The sequence below is a fragment of the Gracilinanus agilis genome, chromosome 2, assembly GCF_016433145.1.
Source record: "Gracilinanus agilis isolate LMUSP501 chromosome 2, AgileGrace, whole genome shotgun sequence".
In the NCBI taxonomy this organism is placed as follows: domain Eukaryota; kingdom Metazoa; phylum Chordata; class Mammalia; order Didelphimorphia; family Didelphidae; genus Gracilinanus; species Gracilinanus agilis.
This window is the reverse complement of record NC_058131.1, coordinates 488,144,310-488,172,088: the sequence shown is the minus strand read 5'-3', so window position 1 is coordinate 488,172,088 and position 27,779 is coordinate 488,144,310.

Below are 27,779 nucleotides of genomic sequence, written 5' to 3'. Positions count from 1 at the left end.
AAGAAGAGCTTTTGTTGATATAGTCCCCATATGTTCTTTGCATGATAATCATTGATTCATAAAGGATAAAATAATTTCCTTTTCTTTCTATATTTTAGCCCCTAATTTAAACTTGTGGTAATAGAAAGAACATTAGACTTAAATGAGGATGATCTAGTTTTCAATCTCAGCTCTATATCATTTATGTGATATGCAACAGTGAACAAATCACTTAGCTTTTTGGAGTCTTGACTTTGCCATCTGGAAGATGAAAATGGAGATCTTTTACAGCATGTTCTGAAGATGTTGCTTTCTTACACTAAAAATGTTATCTTAATGTGATATGTTACAATCCTCCATAGAGTTTTTACTCTGATATGTTGTTGTGTCATGGCAGTAATGTGTAACTCATAAGGGCCTTGCTTATACCAGAATGCAAGCTCTTGCATGTTCTAGCAAATAAATCCAGTAAGTACTATTTATGTGAAAGGTTCTATTCTAGGGGCTAGACATCAAAGATAAAAATTAAATATCCTTGCTTCCTGAAGTTTACATTCTTTACTGGGGTATCTGCACATACAAAGAAATATACCTGATATAAAGCTGTTTGTTTGTTTGGTTTAAAGGAACTAGTAAGTGGAGAAATCAGGTAAGGATTCATGGAGCAGGAAGCTTTCGGACTGAGCCTTGAAGAAAAGGATTCCAAAAGGTAAAGATTAAAAAGTTGTGCATTCCGGAATAAGACTGGTTGTGAAAAATATACAAGGGCTGGAAACTGAATACTCACTTGAGGAAACTTCTGGTAGTAGCCCAGTACAACTAGACCATAAGAATATACATAAGGGATGAATTTTAAAAGGTGGGGTACACCAAAGAGATAATAATGAAAAATGTTTGTACAAAAATATTCATAGTTACATGCTTTGTGGTGGCAAAAAACTGGAAAATGAGAGGTGTCCATCAATTGGAGAATGGCTGAACAAATTGTGGTATTTGTTGGTGATAGAATGCTATTGAGTTGTAAGGAATTGATGACCTGAAGGAATTCCATGTGAACTGGAATGACCTCCAGGAATTGATGCAGAGTGAAAGGAGCAGAACCAGGAGAACTGTACACAGAGAATGATACATTATGGCACAATTGAATGTAATAGATTTTTCTTCTGCCAGCAATGCAGTGATCCAGGACAATCCAGAATTAATGAGAAAGAATGCCATCCATATCCAGAGAAAGAACTGTGGTAGCAGAAATGCAGAAGAAAAACATATGATTGATCACTTAGTTCGATTAAGATATGAGTGGAGTTTTGGTGTTAAAAGATCACTCTATTGCAAATATAAATAATATAGAAATAGGTTTTGAACAATGATACATGTATAACCCAGTGGAATTGCTTGTCAGCTCCAGGAGTGGGGAAAATTCTGAATCAGGTAACCTTGGAAAAATATTCAAAATAAATAAATAAACAAATAAATTACAAAAACTGAAAAAAAAGAAAAAAAAAGAAATGAGCAGAACCTGGAGAACATTGTACATTGAAAGTGAAACATTGTGGAACTATCCAATGTAATGGACTTTACTACTAGTAGTAATACAATAATCCAGGATATTCCTAAGGGACTGATGAGAAAGAATGCTATCCACATTGAGAGAAAGAACTATGGGAGTAGAAATGCAAAAGAAAAACTTATGACTTATAGCTTGTTTATATGGGTATGTGATTTGAGGTTTTGGCCTTAAAAGATTATGGTAAAAATGAATAATGTGGAAATAGTTATCAAATGATAACATTTGAACAACCTAGTAGAATTGCTTGTCAGCTCTGGGAGGGGGGAAAGAAGAGGGGAAGGAAAGAAAATGATCATGGAAACATTGAAAAATATTTAAAAAATAAAAAAGTTGGGGTGTAATTGGACTGAAGTATGTCTTAAAAGTCAAATTTAAATGTTTGCATTTTATCTAGATGTAGTAGGGAGCCACTGAAAATATATGAGCAGAGCAGTGACAAAGTCAGACCTGTATCTTAGGAAGATTATTTATATAGCAATGTAGATTGGAAAGGGGAGAAGCTAGAGGCTGGAAGATTTGATTAGAAAGTTTTTACAATAATTCTGGCAAGAAGTATTGAGAACCTGGAAAAAGGATGATAGGCATGTAGTTGTATCTATATGACAACCATGTTGCAGAAAGATAAAATTCTTCTACTAAGATTTTAACAAGATTCCCCCAAAGGGTCAATTTATATATATGCATCACAAGAATATTCATAATTAAAACTGGAATGAGGACAACAAATAAAAGTGAAATGCAACAGATCTTCCAGACTGTCTACAGAAATCCATTTAAGTCATAAGCAATAGTTAAGTGCTATATTTGGACTATTACACTTCAGTATGCAATTTACTCAATCAGGATATGGAAAAAGTACTTAATAAAGGAATGTGGGAACATAGCTAGACTCAATCAGATACATAAAGAAGAAATCCAGCTTATAGGTGATAGGAGCTTAAAGACATTAATGATCTGATTTTCAAGATACATTAAAAAAGGTGAAACTTGAAAGAAAAGATAATAAATCAAGGACAGTAGTTATACCAGAAAGAAATAAGCCAACATACAATAACGACCAAAATGTGTGTTTACTTTCTCATATCTATAAAATACCTATTAGACTTGTGCACATACACATCTCCAGTATCCTCAATGAAAATTTAAAAAAAATCAAAAAGCTTTCCTAGGTGATTTCTTACTGCCAAATCTGCCCATCTCAAAAAAATGAAGAAATAGAGAATACAAATTACACTGGTTCGTGTTTTGCTGATTTCTAGTGCAGAAGCATTTGATTCAATAGAGCCAAATACAGTTTTAAATATTCTTCAACAAATTTTCACCCTTGCATACTTAATGATTTGCCTCACAGTTACTTTTAAGTTTTCACTATCCACCTTTTTCCTAGGCAATGCAATTACATATGACAATGATAGATGTTTAGGATTTGAAAACTGGAGAATTCCAAACCCTAAACTAAGCCATTTGGTAATTATTTGGTAATTATTTGGCAAAGAATTGCTAGCTGCTTTATGATATAGCCTTCTGAGATTAACATCAGGAGGTAAATAGAATGCCTACCAATTAGCTGGAGTGGGGTTGCCCATGGAGACTTAAACTCAATGACTAGAAAGTTTAATGCAAAGAAAATAATTAAACCTGAAGGCATTTACTAACTGGGAGGACCTTGTTCTTTGTTCTAAGGGGCTTGGCTTCAGGCCTGATAATCTCCTGCTGAGGAGAAAAGAAGCTTCACAGATGTGATTGTGAGTGAACAAGACCAGAGATTATTTGAGGGAAAAAGGCATAAGAGAAATCCAGTGTCTTTAAACTAACACTATATGGCAGGATCTGATCTTCCCCTAACGAGGAGATGACCACGGATATCAATAGATCCAGAAGTGGAAGTGTGAATGGAGTAGCATGAGTTAAGAGCATTCAGCCAAATAGCATCTGGCAGATATTACACACCTAGCCCATCAGCATATAGCAAAGTAGCATCTGAGGTAGGCTATGGATCATCTGTTAAGAGATTTCAAGATTAGCAGACACTATAAGGCAGGGGTCAGCAACATATGGCTCTTTCTGCAGGAGCCATAAAGTCAGTTTTTTTTCAGGTGCTGTTACAGGAGCGCGCACTGTGAGCACTGTACGGCTCTCACGAAATTACATTTTAAAAAATGTGGCGTTTATGGCTCTCACAGCCAAAAAGGTTACCGACCCCTGCTATAAGGCTAGTTGGATCAAGGCAATGACATCACTGTAAGTCATAAATGGTTTTGCAGTATCAGATGCATGAGTTGCCTTTCCAATCATATACCCTGGGCATTTTCCCTTCACATGCTGCAACAGATCTATATTCTGTCCACATGTATTGCCCACGAACATGTTTTTCCACAAGTGTAATAAATTACAACTGCTGTGTATATTTATCTGTTGTTGTGTGTTCCCCAGGTTTAGAGGAGAAATGCTTTATTGTTACTTTTCTCACTCTGTCATTCATTATACGTCCATTTGCTTGTTATTCTGTCCTGAGGCTGACCATTTCAAGTAAGTGCTTAGGTCAGGGCTCATGAGCTGTTTTTAGGAAATGAGGATAAGAGATTAATTTGAATTTAGGTTGTTCTAGGGATTTTTCCCATAGGTAGATGGGTACCTCAGGAGCTACAAATACTTTATAATCATACATAGGTATTTGATAGACATAACCACGTAAATAATGTTTTAGTGATCATATACATTTGTATATGCATATAGATATAATTTAAGCCATATATATTTATAATACAAACATATTACATATACAAATTTATGTATTAGACAAGAAAGAAAACAAGAAGACTTGTATACTTAAGGTATTCACCAAAGTCAAAAGAATATGCTGAATAAAATCCAAATAGATAATTAATTCTTTACAGATGAGGGGCTTCACCTTTTGTTGCTGGTTATAAGTGACCTTATGCTTAATATATGTTCCAAAACATTAGTGTCAAACTCAAATAGAAACAGGTGCCACTAAACTGTATATAAGGATCCCTATGGATTCTGCATGTCTTATAAAACCATTGTCTGTGTTTTATTATATTTTTATTTTGTTAAATATTTCCTAATTACACATTAATCTGGTTCAAATCATACTCCTAAATGTTGTGGACCACAGGTTGCATGCTTGACACATCTGCTCCAAAATACAGAGCTACTTTAATGAAAATTCTAGGTTCTAAAAAAAGATTAGCCTATTCATCCACATAGGGGGAAAAGTGGATTGAAAATACATATTGCCCAGTTTATAACATGTAGTTATATGGACCGTCTATTAAATTCATTCTGAATCAGTACAGAATGAATTCATTTCAACAATGTTAATGACTTCATTTTTTTAAAATATGGCTACTTGGACTGGTAGATCAGCAGAATAGTAAATACATAGTTTATCTAGATGTCAGCAAAGCAAAGCAGAGTCTTTCATGTTTTCTTTATGGATAAAATAAAGAGATAGGAGCTAGATGGATTTGGAACAGTTTGAATGACTGAACACAGAACAGTCATTAATAAGTTAATGCCAAAGTGGAGAGTGATCTTCCACTACACCCCCCCCCCCAAATAATCTATCCGATCAATCAAGTATTCATTAAGTGCCTACTATGTGCCAGACATTGTCTCAGGTGTTGTTATAAAAAAAGCAAACCCCAATACCTGCCCTCAAAGAATTTCTATTTTATTTCAAAACTTGAATGAAATTATAGATGGCATACTTTGCAGATACTATGAATCTGGGGGTGGTGGTGGTGGACAGCTAACCTTGTGAGACAGAATTAAGATAAAAAATAATCTTGACAGGTTAGAACAATGGGCCAGTTTAATAAGAAGAAACTTAATACAGAAAAAATACTACATTTGGATTTTTAAAATCAGTTTCACAAGTTCATGCTTATGAAAGGCAGAAAGAGACAAATTGTTTACAAGAAAAAAGATTTTGAGGTTTTAGCAAACTGTAGCTAGGAATCCAGCATGCATGTTGATGATTATAATAAGATGAGAGAGAAAAGGGAGGGAGAAAGAGGAAAAAGGAGAAAAAGGAGGCTAGAGAAGGAGGGAGGGGGAAAGAGAGGAAAAGTAGGGGAGAGAGGAAGGGAAGGAGCCAGAGAGATATACTAGGCATTGGAAAGCTTAAGGAAGTTATCACAGAAAAAGTGATTTTAATACTATTGGCAGTGACTTAGATGAGGACACAGATAATACATTTTTCATTTTGTAGATGTCACAAATCTGGTAGGGACAGTTAAAACATTGGATGGAAGATCCATCATCTAAATTGATCCTAACATACTAATATTGATGAGTACACAAGGATATGGCTGCCAAAAAGATAAGACAATCAGGCTACCCTGAATGGCAGAGTATTGAGGACATGGGAAGAGAGAGCTCTGTTATATCCTGCCTTTGCTGGTCATACCACTTCTGTAACACTGTGTCCAGTGTTGGGCACATTGTAGGAAAGTCACTGATATATTGGAGATCATCCTGAGGAAAGTGGATAGCATAGTAAAGAATCTTGAGACAGTATCATGTGAAGCCTGGCAAAAGGAACTAGAGATGTTAGGCCTGGAGAAAGTAATATTTAGGGCAGATATTATAACTATATGTAAGCATTTACATATGGAAGAGGGATTAGGGCCCTAGAAATCAGAATTAAGAGAAGTGAGTAGAAGTTTTAGGGAAACAGATTAAGCTTGAAGTAATGAAAAAAATTACAGGTGGAGTCTGAAGGCAAATTGAAACATACCTTTCTTGAATTTATTTCCTCCATGAATTTTTCTCTAGTGAAAGCAATATGTGTCTTGTTTCACAATATGATGAACAGGGAAATATGCATTATATGATATTATACATATGTACACACACACACAGACACCCTACATTATATTAACTGTTTTCTTGGGGAAGAAGGGGAAAAAAGAATGAGACTTTGCTCATTTGAGAATTTATTTCTCTTGAGTAAGCGTATTCATTATAATTTACTACATATTTATAATAAATTATATGTATTATGTCATTGTATTATACATTATATCATGTTATATATATATATATAAATGGCAACAAAAATGAAACTATTTCAAGATAGCCTGGGTTACCTTTTGGGGATAGTGGATTTTCCAACACTAGAAGTAAAGTCTCAATAACCATTTTGTTAATATGCCATAGTGGTTGTCTTTAGTACTCTAAGAGAATTCAGATTACATCACTTTGCTGGGGTCAATGTACAGTGTGTCTGACTGGCTAATAAGACTAATATGAGCTCAAAAGGCTTTATTATGGGCTGGGCACAAATAGTGTGTATCAATATTTGGGATGGAGATGTCTCTACATTTGTACATCTCATGTGTCTTTTGAGTTACTTCAATTTTGCTTTAACCTTATAGAGAAATAATTGAACTAGTAAAAATTTAAATAGTAAACTGGTATAGATAACGTTTTTTGGCTTGTGCATAAATTGGATTTATGTGAGACAGAGTTGCACAGAGACTTCAGCTTCATTCTCTTCAACAATCATCAGAGCTCAGTAGCACGATGAAAGACAAAACAACTGGCATTGGCTAGGGACAGATGACTTTGGCATCTTATACTTTTATAGATTGGACTAGAAAGAATGTATGGTCCCTTAAAATCCTGAGATTCAATGATAAAACTTAGGAAATGCAGAAATATTTGAGCCCTTGATTTAATAGGAAGAAAATGCTTGGGACTGCATTTGGGAAAGTGCATGGTGATTGTGATTTCAAGCTGTTATTGCTTGATGCCAAAACTTTTTTTCCAGAGATATTTCCAAGTGATGCTAACATGACAACAAATCATGAATTTTTTTTATCTTCAAACAATCAGAATTGCAGGTGACCCAAAATCATAGTGGAAAGATTCATGATGTACAAAAATAGGCTCCAATGTTAGAATTTCTGTAAAAAATATCATAGCAATGTGGCATACTGGAAAGCTTTGGATTTTGAGAAAGAAGGAAACTTCGAATTTGAATTCTGCCTTTGGCATTCACTGGTTTTGTGACCTTGGACAACCTCTCTGACCCTTACAGTTACTTGTTAAATGGAGGAAATGGTAGCACAGTTGTAATGAGGAATATTTTGTGTGGGGAATATTTTGTAAAGCTTCAAGTGCTACAGAAATATGAGCTGTTATTGTCATTTTCACAATGGACATGTATGCTTAGAAAGGAAGGTAGGCCACCCATGTAGTGAGAATGAAAGGGAACACAGCAATGAAGAGCCTGACTATTGCCCTGGTAGTCATGAAATGTTAACACCCAGAAAAAGTACTTGAATGTGTTATGTAAACCCTCAGGGAAGTTTTCTGGAAAGGAATGAACAAAAGTCCCAGAAGCTCAGATGGTAATAGATAAATTCATGATGGCAACAGTGTTGGTATTCCCTCCAACAATGTGGCAGATCACAATTCTAACTTTAGATTTTTTAATTGAACTTTTGATTTCATCAGTAAAGGTGAATTTCCAATGAGGAAGTTCCTCCTACTAATACATTTTGGAATCTATTTTACAACTTCTGGGCACCTAGATGGCATAGAGGATAAAGTACTTGACTTGAAGTCATAAAATTCTGAAGTCATATCCTGCCTCATCCACTTATTAGTGGTGTGAACACTAGATGAGTCACTAAAACTCTGCCTCAGTTTCCTTAGCTATGACTGGGAGATAATAGCACCTGCCTTTGAGAGTTGTGGTGAGGATTTAATGATATATTTGAAAAGTGCCTGCCTAGCACCTAGTAGGAGCTATATATAAAATGCTAACCATTACCTAGCTAAAGAGTTCCTTAGGAAACTGAAAGTTTATGTGATTTGCCCAGGATCACAAAGCCAGCATTTAATAGATGCAGGATTCAAATCCAGGTCTTCTTGACACTGAGATTTGATATTCAACTACTCCATGCTTTATACATTATCAAATTATGAGCATAGTTCCCTATACTATGCCCTATCTAAGCGCTGCTATTTTAGAGTGAGCCAAATGACAATCCAGTTATAAAAATAACAATTCTGTGTCCCATTCATGTCTATAGCTAAAATAATTCACTTTTATATATAAATACATATATTTTAATACTGTTCAGTTAGTGATTGACTTGGACTTTAATCATATATTATTTAGTCTTCCATGTTTTAGTGTTACCAGAGTGCAAAACAATGTATCCTCTAATAGGATTGGTTAATTTTTTCAGCATCTGAAGTCATCTGGGAGGGGGTAGCCTTGTTCCATTTCAGGAGTAGTAAGGATAAGTATTTAGCCAACAGACTCAACCATTGAATGCTATCATAGACTTTTTGAATTAATGATGCACCACAGGGCTCAGATTCAAAATAAACAGCTGGTGAAAGAGAATTTAAGACCAAGTGTTTTATATATACTTGTGTCATGGAAAACTACCATCTGCTACAGTTTTCATCTTTCATGAACAGACTCTCTCCCAGCTAAGCTGAAGTAAGCTTATAGATGAGTATTCTAGGTACTATATGACTGTCTTCAACAGCACTGGAAAACGCATTAGTTGGCAAAAATACATTTTCTTTCTTTCTGACTGAATGGAGTCTTTTAGTAAACTATTTCATTGACAGGAGACTTGGCTCCCTCAAGACACCAACTTGTTTGGGATACTCTGGAACCCATATTAGGCAAAACTAATTCACTCACTGATATGCACGTAAAACATTCAGTTTGGATCATGTTGTGTTATTTTTCTGTGCCCTGTTAGAGAGGCTAAAGAAGCCCTTTCCCTCTCCCTTTGAGTATAAAGAACACATGTATCTTGGGGAGGAGAACAGTTCCCACACCTTCAACCCAGAAAAAGCCTACCCAATGGCCAAGTGATCTCACTGGATCTGGCTCAGTAATGACAGTACTGCAATTATCTGGTTTCCCAATACAGATTTCACATTCAGATAACTGTGGTAGTGCTTCCCAAGCTGCACACCCTCTTCCTCCCTCTCCCCTCCCCACTGCAACACATGTTTTTCCCATGAATAGATTTAGAAAAGAGAATAGTGAAGATCATTTTTGGTGAAAATATTATTGCATGCCCATATCTTTGCCCCAGAAATCCCCTTGTGAAGCATATACAGATTAAAATTAAAAGGTATTTTATGTATATATATATCAAAATATTTATAGCAGTGCTTTTTGTAGAACCAAAAAACTATGCTAAGGAATAGGGGAGTTTTCAGCTACATTTAAGGAGATGATCAGTTTCCACCTGTATAATCTTAGAAAAGTCACTGCTTTTCTAACACTCTACTGTTCTCAGCTTCTTCATTTGGAAAATGAGGGGTTTCGATGAGATTATTTATGAGGTCACTTCTACCTCTAAGCATATAATCACATGATCACATAGATGTTTGAAGTACTTAAGTATTTATAGTTTGCAAAGTGCTTTGTATACATTGTCCCAATTGAGCCTCATAATTCTGTGAGAGGGGTAGCCCAAGTATGGTTATCTCTATTTTAAAGAAAAACCAGAGAAATTAAATGCCTAGATTTAAGTTCAGAGAGTAAAGAGCAGAACCAGTACTCAAACATTTGTAATTCATTTGGTTCTGAATTCAAGGCTCTGCCCACTCTGCTCTCTGATCCCCAGTTCTTTAATTTGCTAAAGCAAGGATAATAATACCTTCCCTACCCACCTTATAACAAGGATCAAATGGGATGAAGCAAACAGAAAACATTTAAGACACTCAACAAACATTTATCATGTACTTACTTTGCTACATTATACACAGTGCTCAGATATAAGGATTTAAAGGCAAAAACATAAATCTTGACCTCAAGCAGCTCATAGTCTAATGGGGGAGAAGTTAGAAATAACCATATATCCAAGATACATATAACACAAATGGAAAGTATCACAGAGAAAAGACACAAGAAATTTGGGGAGGGTAGTAGGAGAGGAACCCAGAAAGACCTCCCGAAGATGAGATTTGATCTGTGTCTTGAAGGAAGCCAGTGAAGTTAGTAAGCAGAGGTGAGGTTGAAGAACATTCTGGTCCTTTAGGACAACCAGTGAAAATTCACAGAGTTGAAAATTGGAGTGTCAAATGTAGGGAAAAGTAAGAAGGCTAGTTTCACCAGACTGTAAATTACTAAGAAGAGTAAATTGTGAGAGTACTGGGAAGGTAGGAATGAACCAGGATGTGAAAGGTCTAGATTGTAAATAGGCAAGAACATCACTTTTATTCAATCATTATTCAGAGTCAAAGTTTCTTTATAGATCTTTTGTCTTTTTTTTGCATTCCCCAGAATTTAGATGTTTATTGATTTATTAATTATAACATATCTCCACCATGGCATTGCTTCATATAAGTTAATAGACTTAGGGTTGGAAGATACCCTAAAGGCCATCAAGTCCAACCCTTTTATTTTAAGATAAGGATCCTGAAGCCCAGTAACTTACGCCGAGTCATATGGCTAGTAAGTATTTGAGGCCATTTGAACCCAGATCTTCTTGACTTGAGGTCCCCTCCCACTACTTTACTAGTCCCTTCTACATTTGGTCTTCTTGCAATCTTCCTATTACTCTCTATGATATCCAACTGGAAGGATAAAGGTGAATAGTTTTCTCCCTCTCTATCTTTTACTCAATTTAATATCTTCTTGATCTTATCTTATGAGCCTTCATGTATTTTTTGAAATGGTCCTTCTGACATGGAAAAACTTGTGTAAACTGAAAGACAGTGAAGTAAGCAGAAACAAAAGAATAATTTATTCTATAACAACATTATAAAAGTAAACAATTATTAATACTTTTACACACTGCTAAAGATCAAAATGAGCAGCACCACAAGAGAAATTTATCAAGATATGGAATATTCTATGTATTTTTGGATAAGAGGATTATTCTGTTCTTTTAGTTTTGTCTAATTGTTTTACTTTATTTCAAGAGAACTCTCACACAATGAGGGTAATTTGGAAATGTCCATAATGTAAAAACAAAACATCAACAAAACTTATGAAAACAAAATATGGTTGAAAGCATACAATCCCCGTGTTAAACTGTAGTCAAGAAATCCATATCTCTTTCCGGGTTAAGATGGTGGCAGAGTAAAAAGCAGCTGCTTAACCTCTCCTAACCCACACATATAGGACTGCTCAAGAGGACATAAAAACAAATCCATACAAACGAAGGGACCCCACAACAGGGCACAGAGTTGAAGGTATATGGGACTGGGGCATTTCCATGCTATAAGGGGGCAAAATAGCTCCCACTAAAATGCGAGCTAAGCAACCCCATCCCCCCACACCACCTACAGGGCCAAAGCCAGCACACAGTTCTTGGCAGCTACCTGGTATCAGCAAGACTTAAGACCCCAAGAGACTAAAGAACTGGACTTTGAACACAGACTTTGAGTGCAGGCACAGACACAGGTCCAGATGCAGACCCTGAGCTCAGGAGAGGAACTTGGGTGGGGACCCAGTGTAGAGGGGTGCATGACTGTAGAAGCAGCTCCCTGAGACTGCCAAGGAAGCTTCCCACAGAGGAGCAAGCAAGGGGACCACCAGGAGGCATGACCCTTAGAACAACTACATTTGAGACCTCAGGAGCCTAAGGAGTGTAGACCACCTGTGGCTGCAAGGATAAAGTAGAGAGGGTGCATGGCTCTCTGACTCAGGTGAAAACTGCTCCATAGCTCCATTAGCAGAGAGCCTGTCTGCTTCACCCAGACTTCTGATTGAGAAAGAAATATTAACAATAATGGCAAGCCAGGTACAAGAACCCCAAAAGAGAAAAAAAAGAAGAAATTTTTAATACTTGGAAACTTTTACACAGAAAAAATCCAGACAACAGAGCAAACAGCAGAGGAGAACAAACAAGTAATCACATCCAGACCTTCCCCCCCAAAATGAAAATTTGTCACAAGCTTTTGAAGAGTTGAAATCTGAGATCATGAGAAAGATAGAAGAGATTTGGAGAGAAGTGGGAAATAGCTCAAAAGGAAATTAACAGGTTAGAAGACAGAAACTCCCAATTGGAGAAAGAAGCTCCCAAATCAAACAAAATGGTAAGCAAATGGGAAACCAAAATTAAACAGCTGGAAAACAGGATAGACCAAACCAAAAAGGAAAATCATAAGATTATAACAGAAAACCAGTCTCTAAAGACCAGAATTGGGCAAGTAGAAGCTAATGATCTCTCAAGACAGCAAGAACAAATAAAGCAAATTCAAAAGACTGATAAAATAGAAGGAAACATAAAATATCTCAATGAGAAAGTGACAGATCAAGAAAACAGGTCTAGAAGAGACAACTTGAGAATCATTGGTCTTCTTGAAAAACCAGAAATTAATAGAAATCTGGACTCCATACTAAAAGAAATTATTCAGCAAAACTGCCCTGAAGTTCTACAACAAGAGGGCAATATAGACATTGAAAGGATCCATAGATCACCCTCTACACTAGACCCTGAAAAGACACCCCCACAGGAATATAATAGCCAAATTCAAGAGCTTCCAAGTAAAAGAAAAAATATTACAAGAAGCCAGAAAGAGACAATTCAGATATGAAGGAGCACCAATCAGGATCACACAGGATCTGGCAGCTTCCACACTAAAAGACCCCAAGGCTTAGAATATGATATTAAGAAAGGCAAGAGAACTGGGTCTACAACCAAGGATCACTTACTCATCAAAACTGACTATATACTTCCAGGGGAAAGTATGGGCATTCAACAAGATAGGAGATTTCCAAGTATTTGCACAGAAAAGACCAGGACTAAATGGAAAGTTCGATGTCCAACCACAAAAACCAAGAGAAACATGAAGAGGTAAATAAGAAACAGAGGGGAAAGAAAGAAAACTCTTATTTTTAAGTTTGCCTCTTCAAGGGCCTTAATAAGATTTAATTATTTATATTCTTATATGGAGAAATGTTGTGTGTAATTTTCAAAAACTGTATTCACTATTATAGTATTTAGAAGAATTATTCATAGGGAGAGGTTGGAGCACTAAATGGTCTAAGATGAGACGGGGCAGGGAAAAAAGAAGGGGGCGGTGAGTAGTAGATGGCACCTAGAGAAACTTGAATGAATAAGAAAAACAGGATATTCTATACCCACAAAGAGAGCATGAGAAGGGGAGGGAATGAATACTATGATAAGAAGGAGAGGAAGAGAGCATTAGGAGGTAATATTTAAACCTTATTCTCAGCAGAATTAGCCCTGAGAGGGAAGAGTAGCTATAACCATTGGGATATAGAATTTTATCTAACCCTACTTAGAAAGTCAGAAGGGAGTGGGGATGTCAAAAAGGGAAGGGAGGAGTTGGGAAAGGGAATTCATTAGGCCTTAAAAAATAAAAAGGGGGGAATAATAAGGGAGGTGGTGGAAAGGGAAGTAAATCAAGGGAGCAGACAAGGTGGACTGGTCTAAAACAAGCCACTGGTTTAAAAGGAAATAGCATAAGAAGAAGAGGTAGAACTTGGAAAAGATACCAAAATGTTGGGGAATACACAACTGATAATTATAACTCTGAATGTGAATTGGATGAACTCGCCCATAAAATGGAAGCAAATAGCAGAGTGGATTAGAAACCAAAATCCTACCATATGTTGTCTACAAGAAACACATATGAGGGTGGTGGACATACACAGGTTTAAGGTCAAGGGCTGGAGCAAAATCTTTTGGGCTTCAAATGAGAAAAAAAGGCTGGAGTGGCAATTATGATTTCTAACAAAGCCAAAGTAAAAATAGATCTGATTAAAAGAGACAGGGAAGGTAATTACATTCTGATAAAAGGCAGTATAGACAATGAGGAAATGACAGTACTCAACATGTATGCACCAAGGGGTATAGCATCCAAATTCCTAAAGGAGAAACTGGCAGAGCTCAAGAAGGAAATAGATAGTAAAAACATACTACTGGGAGATCTAAATATTCCTCTTTCAGATCTAGATAAGTCAATCCAAAAAATAAATAAGAAAGAGATGAGAGAGGTGAATGAAATCCTAGAAAAATTAGATTTAGTAGATATGTGGAGAAAAATAAATAGGAAGAAAAAGGAATACACCTTCTTTTCAGCTGCATATGGTATATTCACAAAGATTGACCATGTAATAGGGCTTAGAGACATTGCAAAAAATTGCAAAAGAGCAGAAATAATAAGTGTTATCTTCTCAGATCATAATACAATAAAAATAAAAATTAGTAAGGGCCGTTGTGAGGTAAATCATTTAGTATTAGTTACATATAGTTTATATGGACCTAGCAGGAAGGGCTAGAGCATTCCAAGATGGAATGAAGGAGCAGGAAGTTGCTTGTGCTCTGAGAGAGACTCCATTAGTGGTTGGCACAAACTGTTGCTAGCCCTGGGAGATCTCAGAATTAAGGACACCTTGCATCCTGATTCCCTGGAATCCTGAGTGGTGGTGGCTTCTAGCAAGTGGACAAGACCTACAGAGCTGCACCAAGTGGAGAAGGAGTTTTGGATCTCATGGACAACATCTCAAGCACACCCTCTCTACTTGGGTACCTTGGACCACCTTGGCTTTTGGCATCCTGTGATCATCTGTGGATTACCATGAAAACCCTCAAAGCCACCCTCAGGCCCTTTAGCTGTGCTGGTCAAACCTGGCTGGAACCAGGTTTGAAACAGACTTCCCAGTGACTCCTGCACTGCTCCTTTGGGCCCTGCCTGCTTAGGTCATTAAGATTAGAGAAGTCAAGTCCTCCCCTTGCCCCTGTGAATTGCCCTTTAGGGTTTTAAGTGTAGAACCCCCTATCCCACCTTAAATAGTAAATCATAATTAAAACTGTTAAAACCCTTTATCTTGCATGCTGGTTCCAAAGACCCTGGCCTAGGGTGAGCAGAGTGACAGTTGGGGCTAACTGCCATTCTTGATTCTTGGTCTCTCTGTCCTGGCTGGTTCTGTCTCTCCTTCAACACAGTGTGTGTACCCACAAACCATTAGGACACATTTACATCACGGTGCCCCACTCTTTTTACAGGGCACCTGGACAGGCAAATCAAAAACTAATTGGAAATTAAATAATATGATTCTCCAAAACCAGTTAGTTAAAGAAGAAATCACAGAAACAATCAATAATTTCATTGAAGAGAATGACAATGATGAGACATCCTACTGAACTATGTGGGTTGCCGCTAATGCAGTACTTGTGGAAATTTATATCCTTGAGTGCATGTATTAACAAATTAGAGAGGGCAAAGATCAATGAATTGGGCATGCAAACTAAAAAACTAGAAAGGGAACAAATTGAAAAACCCCAGCTAAAGACCAAATTGGAGATTATAAAAATTGAAGGAGAAATCAATAAAATTGAAAGTAAAAGAACTATTAAATTAATAAATAAGACTAGAAGCTGGTACCTTGAAAAAACAAACAAAACTGATAAAGCACTGGTCAATCTAATTGAAAAAGAAAGAAGAAACCCAAATCATCAGTATCAAAGATGAAAAGGGAAACCTCACCTCTAATGAAGAGGAAATCAAGGCAATCATTAAAAACTATTTTGCACAAGTATATGAAAAATATAGAAAAAATTACAAAATGTAAAATAAATAATTTTGATTATATTAAATTAAAAAGGTTTTGTACAAACAAAAACAATGCAACCAAAATCAGAAGGGAAACAACAAACTGGGAAAAATCTTTATACAAAAAACTCTGACAGAGGTCTAATTACTCAAATATACAAGGAGCTAAATCAGTTGTATAAAAAAATCAAGCCATTCCCCAATTGATAAATAGGCAAGGGGGACGAATAGGCAATTTTCAGATAAAGAAATCAAAACTATCAATAAGCACATGAGAAAGTGTTATAAATCTCTAGTTATTAGAGGAATGCAATTCAAAACAACTCTGAGGCACCACCTCACACCTAGCAGATTGGCTAAAATGATAGCAGGGGGAGTAATGAATATTAGAGGAGATGTGGCAAAATTGGGACATTAATGCATTGCTGGCAGATTTGTGAACTGATCCAACCATTCTGGAAGGCAATTTGGAACTATGCTCAAAGGGCTATAAAAGAATGCCTGCCCTTTGATCCAGCCATACCATTTTTGGGTTTGTACCCCAAAGAGATCATAGATAAACAGACTTGCACGAAAATATTTATAGCCGCGCTTTTTGTGGTGGAAAAAAACTAGAAAACGAGGGAATGCCCTTCAATTGGGGAATGGTTGAACAAATTTTGGTATATTCTGGTGATGGAATACTATTGTGCTCAAAGGAGTAATAAACTAGAGGGATTCCATGTGAACTGGAAAGACCTCCAGGAATTGATGTAGAGTGAAAGGAGCAGAGCCAGAAGAATATTGTACACAGAGACTGATACACTATGGTAAAATAGAATGTAATGGTCTGTACTGGCAGCAATGCAATGACTCAAGACAATTCTGAGGGATTTATGGAAGAGAACGCTACCCATATTCAGAAGAAGAACTGTAGGAGTGGAAACACAGAAGAAAGACAACCGCTTGAAAGCATGGGTCGATATGGACATGGTTAGGGATGTAGACACTAAATGACCACACTAAATGCAACTATCAATAATATGTAAATAAGTCTTGACTGATCACACATGTTAAAACCAGTGGAAATGTGCGTTGGAAATGGGGGGAGGGGTTGAAGGGGAAAGTAAAAACAGGAATCATGTAACCAGGGAAAATTTTTCTAAAAAAAATTTTTAAATCTGAAAAAAAAGGAATCCATATCTCATTATTAGGCCCTCTTTTCTTAATATCACTTCAAATATGCATTTGTTATAATAAAAAACCCTATTATTAGAAGCAATGTTGAAGACATAGTTTGCTGGAAAGATTACTGGCTTTTAAGAAAATCCTTGCCTTCCATCTTAGAATCAATACTATGTATTTGTTCGAAGGCAGAAGAGTGGTAATGGCTAGATGTTATGATGATAATAATAGAAAATTTGGAGAAGCAGATAAATGTGTCAGGGCCAAATAGAGCTTCAAGTCAAGAGCCACAGATTGACAGGCTTCAGTGAGGAAGGAGGGGGTAAAACACTCCTGGATCTCAAACCCCTTCCCCCTAAACTGTTGCTGGTTTCGGTTGGAAGATAGAAACTGAATAAGATTCTTCTGGTAAGTTTCTGTTATGGTTGAACCCCAATAAAGTTCCCTTTCTTTAATTTATATTCCTCACAGGTCTGATAGAGGAATAAGTAGAAGCTAGCTATATAACTGTTGAGGACAGAGATAAAACTGATCTTAAACTGGCAGCTGACAGGATTCAAACTAGATGTCCAGACTTAGTTGTGAGTATTCCACAAATAATTTCCAGGCACAGATATTGAAATGTAAAATGTTATATTAGGAAATAACAAGGAAAACTAGAGAGGTTAATGAGGGTTTTAGGATAATGAAAGGTGACCCTAAGCTGTTAGGTTGAAGCTGCCCCCCTCCCCCTACAGGAGGGGATGAAGGCACTTAACTAAAACTGGCTCTCTTGCTATTAATGAGTATCGTTACTCTCTAAACACTAAATATTTGTTGTATTGAAGTTGATAACAACCAACCCTATTAAACAGGCTAATCCTTATGTAGTAACCACACTGGCTATGCCACAATGGCCTCTCAAGTGATACCCAAGTCTGGAGTAGTAAGCAAAGTGTCTGCTAACTTCAACCTCCACAAAGTAACTGTCAATTCTTCTCAACTGCCCCCTCACCCAAAGTTCTCCAGGAGGGTCCCCTGGAATTCTGGGTGAGGCTGTCCCTGTATCTTTGCAGGGATTCCATGCTTTCCATCTCCACATAACAATAAATTCCCCCTCTTCTAGTAGGAATTTCCACTGGAAATTCTGCAGGCTTAAGATATTGTAGTATAGATTACCCTGTCTACACTAAACCTAAATCAACTTCCTAAATGTCCTATTCCAAATCCCTTAACAGTCTTGCTATGCTATTGCTTTCTATACTATCTACCCCTATCTAAGGAGGGGAAAAGGAAAGTATAAACAAGGGAAAAAACAGGTTTTGGAATAAAATACAAGCATCATAACACATGCAACAAATTATCCCAAACAGAAATTCCAAAACTGCAACAATTATAAGTTGCAAGCACTATCCCTAAAGCATGCAATGCAAACATCTTTGAAACACATCCAAAGCAAAAATGTAAGAACCTACAGATCTTCTAAAACTTGCTCCTAACTCATAACAAAAGAAATATGGTAAAAATCTATGCAAAATGTCATAGAACTAAGTTTCCATGTTAGTACCTTACTTAAGTTGTTAGTGGTATTAATAATCCTAAATTCTAAATTGTTAGTATATTAATTTCATTTTGTTAGTCATTAATATATGTACAATATATACATTACTTATTCTTATAGGCTACAGTGACTCTCCCTGACTAACTCTATATTTCAAAGATCCCTAAAGCTATCTTTCCCTAAGATGTTAGTAATTCTAGTCTATGGATTAGTAATTATAATTCAGGCTATCCATGATGCCTATTTACAGATGGAAGTTCCCTTGATATCTACCAAATCAAAAAACAAACAATGGATCTTTTGATATGTTAGAGATCCTAGGATACCCTTCACTTATATATATATAATACACATGTACACATAATACATATATACAGAAGAGACTCTCATTTATCTACATGAGGTCTATATCAAAAATATGAACCATCAGTTTGTACTGATGTATGCACATACTTACCCTTACTGCAAGGATCTTCTGGCCCACTGGAGAATCACAATTCTCCTTGTGTAGCCATATGTAATATAGCATTCAATTACTATGTGATGTTTCATATGTGCAATGTGAATAACATAATATTGCTGCTCCACGTATTTCTTCCTTCCAGTCCTCTTCCTGCACAGTACTTAATAAAGATTACAACACTCTTGTGATTGTCCATTCCTTCGTGCTGCCTCTGCTGTAAATTTCTGCAGCTTCCAGCTTCTGTGTTCTTTGTTTCTTCCTCTGTACTACATGCATACCTGTCTACCGTCTATCATCTTGTCTGATGGTTGACTTGTCACCTCCTTAATCAGGAACATTAGTTGTTGTGATATAATTGTGTTAACTTTGTGTTGTTTTGTGTTGCAAAAAATTTTTTTGCAGTTTTTTTCTTCTTGTTTTTTTCCTTTTTAGAATTTCAAGCAGTTCATTCATTTTCATCATAACCGTCTGTTTGCTGTGGATCTGGCAGTGCATTCATTTCATTTTGCTCTAAGTCTGGAGGTTCTTCATGATGTTTTTTAACAGGCTTCACATGCGTGATGTGGAACCAGGGGTCCCTATTCTCAACTTTCACACAAGTTGGGCTAGTTAATAGCACCTGGAAAGGCCCGACCCATTTAGGGTCTAGAACAGATTTTCTTGTAAAGCTCCTTATATAGACCATGTCTCCGGGTTTAAGCTGATGTAAGCTAAAGTCTAAAGGAACTCTCTGGGTTAGCAATTCATCCAGTCTCTTTTTCAAAACTTTTATATATCTATATAGCTGACACTCAGCTCCAATGAGTGACAAGAGAGCTGACTTCTGGGATGAACTATGCCATGGAGCGTGCCCATACAGGAGTTCATATGGTGACAATCGTGTGTCACTACAGGGTTGATTTCTTAAATAAAAAAGAACAATGGGGAGTGCTTGTATCCATTTCAGATGGCTTTCAGAACACACTTTCCCAATGAGAATTTTAACTCTCTTATTACAGATTTCAATTTGCCCTGAGAATGAGGGGTGATAGACTGAATGTAAACTTCTCTTTATCCCCAAGGTCTTATAAATCTCATGCAAGATGTTCTGGGAAAAATGTGATCCATGGTCCGAATCTATTCTAGCTGGTACAGAGAATCTCAGAACTATCTCTCTCAGAAGTGTCTTCACCACAAAGGCTGCATTGTTTTTCTTTGCAGGGAACACTTCTGGCCATCAAGTCAACCTGTCAATTATGTGGCATATTTGTAACCTTGACAATTGGGCATTGATATATAATCGATTTGCAAGCACTCAAACAGGGTATATGCCAATTGTCTGCCTCCTAGTCCCTTAATTCTGGTCTCGCCCTGATTATATTGTAAGCAAACCTTGCATTTCTGGCATGTTCTAATTGCACATGTGGATATACCAGGAGCCGTCCAGTGCCTTCGAATACCATCCACCAAGGATTGGGTCCCATAACGGCCTTTGGCATGCAATGCATTACATAGGGTATTATATAAAGATCTTGGAAGAATGGGTTTGTCCTCACTAGAAAACCATACACCTCTCACTAATTTGGCCCCTAGATTTTCTACCCAGTGCTTCACTTCCCTCGGGGAGTATGCCTCTTTTAGATCTGTTTCATCCACCATGGAGAAGTTCAGCACATGGATAGGGCCAAATCGGGGACCGAATTTGGCGGTTATATCTGCCCTCCTGTTTCCTAATGAGACTTCATCCACACCCTTTTTGATGTGATTGGCAATGCATCACTGCCACTTCCTTAGGTAACTGGACAGCTTTCAGGAGTTGGTTTATAAGGCTCTCATAGGCTATCTCCTTCCCACCAGCTGTTATATATCCCTGATATTTCCAAATTTGGCCTGTACAATGTACTACATTAAATGCATATTTACTATTGGTCCAAAGGTTCAACCTTTGACCCTGGCCAATTTCTAAAGCTCTGGATTTCAGCCCCTTGAGCACTCATGGACTTAGGTAGAGCTGCATACCATAAAGTCTCATCTTGAGTTACTACAGCCGTGCCTGTATACCGTTCTCCATCTACCACAAATGCAGAACCATCAGTAAACAAAGTGAGATCAGGAGAGACCAAAGGAATATCGGTCAGGTCACCTCTTGTTTTCTGAACTATGTCCAAGGTATCTGCACAACTATGGATGGGTTCCCAGGGCTTAGGTGACTTGCCCAAGGTCACATAACTAGGAAGCATTTGAATCCACATTTGAACCCAAGACTTTTGTTTCCAGGCCCGTTTTCCAATAAGCTACCTAGCTGCCCCTACTGGATTTTGATATCTTATTTTATTGATAATTTTATTAAGTTTGAATTTGAATCCTGGTTCTGTCACTTATTAGTTGAGTGGCATTGATCAAGTTAGACTCAGTTGCTCCTTATTAGTAAAATAAGAGGATTGAAATAAATGACCTCAAATATCCCTTTTAGTTTTAAATCTAAAGCTTATGATCTGTAACATGATCTTATAATCTTATTTTTCTAGTCCTTTCTAAAGTATAAAAATGATCATGTTATAAACATGCCTCTCCTCCCACCTCCATTTTAATAAACTCCCAATCACATCCAACATGATCTCCCCTAAATCTAGTGCTTTCTCTTTACTAATTATCTCCAATTTATCCTAACTTTACCTTGTTTACACATAATTTATTATGACTCTCCTATTGATTGTGAGCTCCTTGAGAACAGGAACTATCTTTTGCCTTACTTTGAACACCCAAGGCTTAGCACAGTGAATGGCACATAGTTTTCAGGTGCTTTTCCCCAGGACTTTCTAATCCTTAACAATACTAATTTTCTCATGGTGATCTCTTCCTTGAATCACTATAAATGGGAAACGGTCATATTAGATAAGTCACAGCAGACTCTTTCATATCCTAACTGTATATCTGAGGAAGACTACAGACTTTCTAATTGCTCTTGCCAGGACAACGTATGTAGCTATGTTACTATCATCCTCTCAGCAGAGATTTCCCTACTATCTTGACATTCCTCTTCTTTCTCTGATCAGTAATAGATGAGTACTTTCCTGGTCTGGTACCACCGTCTTTCTAAGAAGAGAGGAATTTCTTCCCTTTCTTCAAGGAACTTAATTCTCTCTGATATGTTGGAGAAAAGAGCTTCCTGCCCTTTAGTCTTCTAAAGTAGGAGTGAATACATGTAATTATTACTTAGCAATTGGCAGAAATGGAAATACAGTGCAATTGTAGAAAACCATTGAAATATCCCCTTCATCTTCCATACTTGCTGGACCTGAGATTCTCAGTTCCATATTACTCTTTTTTCTAGTTCTGTGACTAACTCTCAAGGCTAAGTGTCATGGCTAAATGCCTATTGGACATGCTTTTCCCCTCTTCTATTTCTGCTGAGGGATCCTAGACAAGGCTTTATCTGTGGTTTCAGGAATTTTCCTTGTCACCTCTGATAATACCTGATGCTACTAGTTCCTCTGTCCTGGTCCTCAATGGTCTTCAACAAGCAGATCTCTGCCAAACCCCCTAATACAAACAATTGCTTTATTAAGTTGGGGGGGGGAAATCAGAAGGCAGTTTGGGAAAAAGTCTGACTTGGGCTGGTATTTTCTTCTTCTCCCTAATTTTCATTTTTGGTCCAGTCTCCTTTATCACTTTTGACTTACTCAATTTGTGGCCTTCATTTCCTATCCCGAATGCTCATGAAATGATTGACCATGCTAGAGGAGGCCAAAGCATAATAGTGGCTTTCCTATCCCACTTACTTTCATTCGGGTCTCCTATCCTTCTGTGAGAAGTCCCCGGGCTTCTTTGTGAACTCAGAGGACTTCACAAGTAATAGATTTTGGCGTGATTCCCATCCGTTCTGTGTGCTTTACTAGTAATGATTCAACCCTATCCTTCCTCCGGATTCAGGAGGAGGGGCAGAATGTGACTGGATGTGGGTGGAAGGGGAAGAGGGAGCAGGTTGTCCTGAGGTGTCCTTAGATGACCCGAGAATGGGGTGTTGATTCAGTATCTCTTCCCTTTCCTCCCTTCCCAACCTGGCCTATGCTGACGTGAGTTTCACCTCATTTACAGCTGGAATTGGAACCTTAGATAGGCTGCTTGTCTTGGGGTGTGGCTGAGAGGGGGAACTGGGGTGAGGGAGGGGGGGAAAGTCAGATATAATTTGAAAAAGGAAAAGGTGACTCTGACTTATTATTAGCCCATTCACATTTTCCTTTGAGAAATCTAAAATCAGTTTCCAATCTAGGAAGGCTCAGGTTGGAGGAGGAAGGGAAGGAGAGAAACTGGCTGGCTTCACCTCTGTGCTGTGGACCAAGGAAGAGGACAAGGAATGAAAATGCCCATTTTAGCCATCTCTGCTCTGCTGTTTGTTTTGAATGTCCCCGGTTGCCATGGAGTCTGCTCCCCCTGCTCCCTGTGGTAGTAAGGACATGTTTTGCAAGGGGCCAGGGAAGGTGAAGGTCCTCCAGGTGATACTTTTACCAGGATGATTAAAAAGGAAAGCTGATAAGGTTGCTGCCGTGCTCTTTGCAACTTCAACTAAAACAAAACAAAACAAAAACCAACAAAAAACCATGACTTGGTTCTCAAAGTTGATCTATGAACTGGGGTCAGGGGTCTATTACAACTGACATGGGGCAAGGGTGACATGATATGGTTGTTTCCCCCTCCCCCTTGAGCAAGCATTCTTTATGAAGGCAGCATGATGTAGCTGATAGCAAGCTGGCCTTGGAGTCACCAAGTCACATCCAGTCAAGTCAAATGAACAGGCACTTTTTTCAAGCATCTCTGCCCTATGTACCAGCACTGTGGTAAGCAGTAAGGCTACCGAGATTGACAAAAAAAATCAAACCAAACCCAAACAAGAAAACAATCCCAGTTCTCAAAGAAATCAGTCTAAAGAGGGTCTAGAATTGGGTTCAAATTCAGCTGCTGCCATATACTGGATATTTGATCTTAGGCCAGTCATTTAATCTGTGTCCACAGGCAACTCTCAAAAACTATAAATTGCAGAGAGTGCCCAACTGAATTTCACTAGGAGCTAGCTACCTTTAGCCTCATAACCATAGGTCTAATCCAAAAAACAAAGGCTGCTTTAGAGGAGATAAGAATCAACAGTCAGGACCAGTTTTGACCCATCACTCATAAGAAGCACTGGGAAAAGACACATCCATTGTTGGAAGACATTAGCAGCGATGCTCTCACTGGTGAGACATCCCAGCTCAGATGAGAAAGATCTGTTGGCAAACTACCTCCTCCCTTCATTGCACCACTACTTGCAGGGCATTGCCATTTATTTTCTAGATGCTTTTATTTAAATGTATAATTTTTGCCTTAGTGGAAATGATGGGAAACTTTCCTATAAAACTTATTCTTGGAATGGTGTAGCAATATTTTGTTAATGCCTCCTATTTACACTTAGCTTTAGTTTAGTAGCATTCACCATATAATATATTTTCTCTTATTTTTCTTCATAATATCACTGGAAGTCTGGTAAGGGTAGGGATACAGAGCAGCATTTTTAATGATTGAGAAACTGAGGCATAAGGAAAATAATTTGGCAAGTTGTAGAGGGTTCTAAGACTAGGAATGCAGCCTCCTAATTCTCCATCATGGGCTACAAGCCACTAGGACTGGCAGTTTTTCCCTATTATGACTGTAATTAGTGGTAAGTGTGAAGCAGTACAGAGAACACAGAGACAGTCACAATTTCAAATTAGTGGGTATCAAATTCCCATATTTTACAAGATGATTTTAATTGAAAAGGGCATTGGTAAATAGTATTCAAAGTTGTAATAATAAATGCTCCAACAGAACTTTCCACCCAAACCACTTTGCCAACTGCCACAGGCCAATTAAAAAAGAAATGCCATTGCAACCACTGTTCTTTGCATGCCTTTCTCTTGTTTGTTCTTTTGTTCTCAAACACTACCCCTAGTTACAATTGTGGTCAAGTCAAAGATACTAACTAGGTAAGGCAATGGTAGTCTGGGTTCAAGTGCCTACCAACTTAAAAAAATTCATCAATCTAATTAAATTACGTTCCATTCAACAGACAATTTGTTAAGCACCTACTTTGTGTAAGACAGTCTCATGGTAGAAAAAGAAAAACAATCCTTCTCCTCTAAGATGATGGATGATATAACATGTACACTAATAGGTAAACACTATGTTTATACATGTTACCTATAAATTTCAAGAAGAATTCTCTAACTACTGGGGATTATGCAAGATACAGATGGTGGTGGAGCTTTACTTTGCAAGAAAAGAATGCAGTATTTGCTTGACACTCCTTACTTAGGACATGCTCAGCTTCATGGAAGCTTTAGGTAGGGTTATTTCTAGGCATTGTGATAGAAGGTCCCATTTTTTCCTCTTCTGAGAATGCATGAGATTTCCTACCCTGGTTCCAATCCAATATTTGGAGGCTTGATGGACCTTCTTCAAGCCCTCAGTGAGTGAGGTGATGGCATGATAGAGTGAGTAACAAAGACTGTGGTTAACCGAGGAGCTGGTGGGACTTTTGATATAGGAAAAGCTGAGCAAGAACTGAGTATATATGCAAAAATTTCAATAATACGCTCTTAATTCTCTTCCTGGTGACTTTTAAGTGAGGAGATTGTTGGGACCTGCCAGGTTGGGGAGACAGCAGCAAGTTGCATTTTTCCACTGAGTTTCCATTTGTTCTGGAACTCATAGTGCCTCTATTTCTTGTGTCTTTTTTGTCTTTATTATTTCTTGATTTTAGGTAAATTAGCATTTGGATATGGAAAGAGGTTTCAGCCTCTTTGGATCAGAAGAACCAAAGGTCTCTTCAGCAACTGAAATTAATAGCAAAAGTGGGAATCAATAAACATTGATTAAGCACCTACTATATGCCAAGGACTAAGTGTTCAGCTCATGAGATACAAAAGAAGTAAAGCCCTAAGCTGCTTACAATCCAATGGGGAAAAACATACAAATATACATAAAGCAAGCATGTACTGGATAATGTCAGTGGAGACACTTGTATCTTGCAAGTACCTAGCCCAGCTGAGCAAGGGAGAAAATGGTCCATCATGATGCCAACAGAGTAAAGCTAACTAGTAGAGACTCCTCAAAATGAGCAAAATTCCTTTGAGATGCCCCACTCATCACTACATATTGAACCCACTCTCCCCAGGGATCTTAAGTGTGTGAAAGAGGAACATGTACCTTCATGTTTGGGGGAATTGTTTTGTATAACTATTTTTTCCCTATACATTCCCAGTAAATACTCTTTTGGTGTAGCTAATTGAATAAGCTGGTTGACTGATATTGAATAGATATATGCTGGCTAATTGATATTGTGGGAGTACACAGGATGGGGGGGCTTTAAGGGATAGTACTAGAAGCTATAAAGTCACAGAATTACCCCTAGAACACTCAGGGGAACAATAGTTGGATTCTCTCCGGAAATCCAAACTGCGAGCATAAGTAAGAGTTAGAAAAATGATCCCAGAAGGAGCACTAAACTAGGAATCCTAAGAAGCAGGGGTGAGTAGGGAGTGCATTCCATAAATGTGAGGGAAGTGGCAAGTCACATATTAACAACAATAAGCCAGTTTGATTAGAATGGAAAAATACATGAAAGAGAATAATGTGAAATAGGGATGAAAAAAGTAGATAGGAGTTAGATTGTAGATATATATTTTTTTCTTGCCTGCAAGTGTAAACAAGTGGAGATTGAGTGGATCAAGAACATGTTAGGTTTTCCAAACTAATTCTCAGTTTTTTTAATGCAGAGCCTAGTCATCTAGTTTGTGGATTATCTAGTCCTCTCTTCATGCTTGCTTTTGCAGCCAGTTACTACAGTACACCCAAGGGGGCAAGTGCCCCTAGAACTCTGAAAAACAATAAGGTATATACAATACAGAGTCAAAGTGAGTCATAGGGATTGTGATCACTGCAGGGAGAAAGAAGGTTTGTCAGAATTTAACTTCTTCAAATATTTATGTCCTAGGACAAATCCCTGTTTACCCCATGCTAGTTGTGACTTTAATGTGGCTTTCCTACCAGGAGGTGGGCAGGAGCAAGAGAAATTAGAATCAGCTGAGTGAAACATGAAATTCTCTCACCACACATATAACTTCTGATTCTCCTATAGGCATGCTGTTTATTTCTTTTTTTCCTTCCAGAAAAAGTCCAGCAGAACCTCTTCAGATTCTAATTTAGTCTGTGGTTTAATATAGTGAGTTGTAGCATAACCCATGATCTGTCAAAAGTTAGACTAGCAAACTTGAGTGAAATGGAGCAGAAGCCAGAGGAATCTCCCATATAAAGAGGCTGCACTTCATTACATTACCAAATACTGACAAGGAAAAGCCAGAAGGGCAGGAATTTGAGCTGGCCTGGTGACTTGGAAGCTGGGCTTAGAGCTATAAGGTAGGACACTGCAGCTAAGGAAGACTTGTGTTTCTTTTCAATGCCTGGACTCATTCGATCATATTGAAATTTGATATGGAAAACACCAAACGAGGTCAGCTTCTCTACTT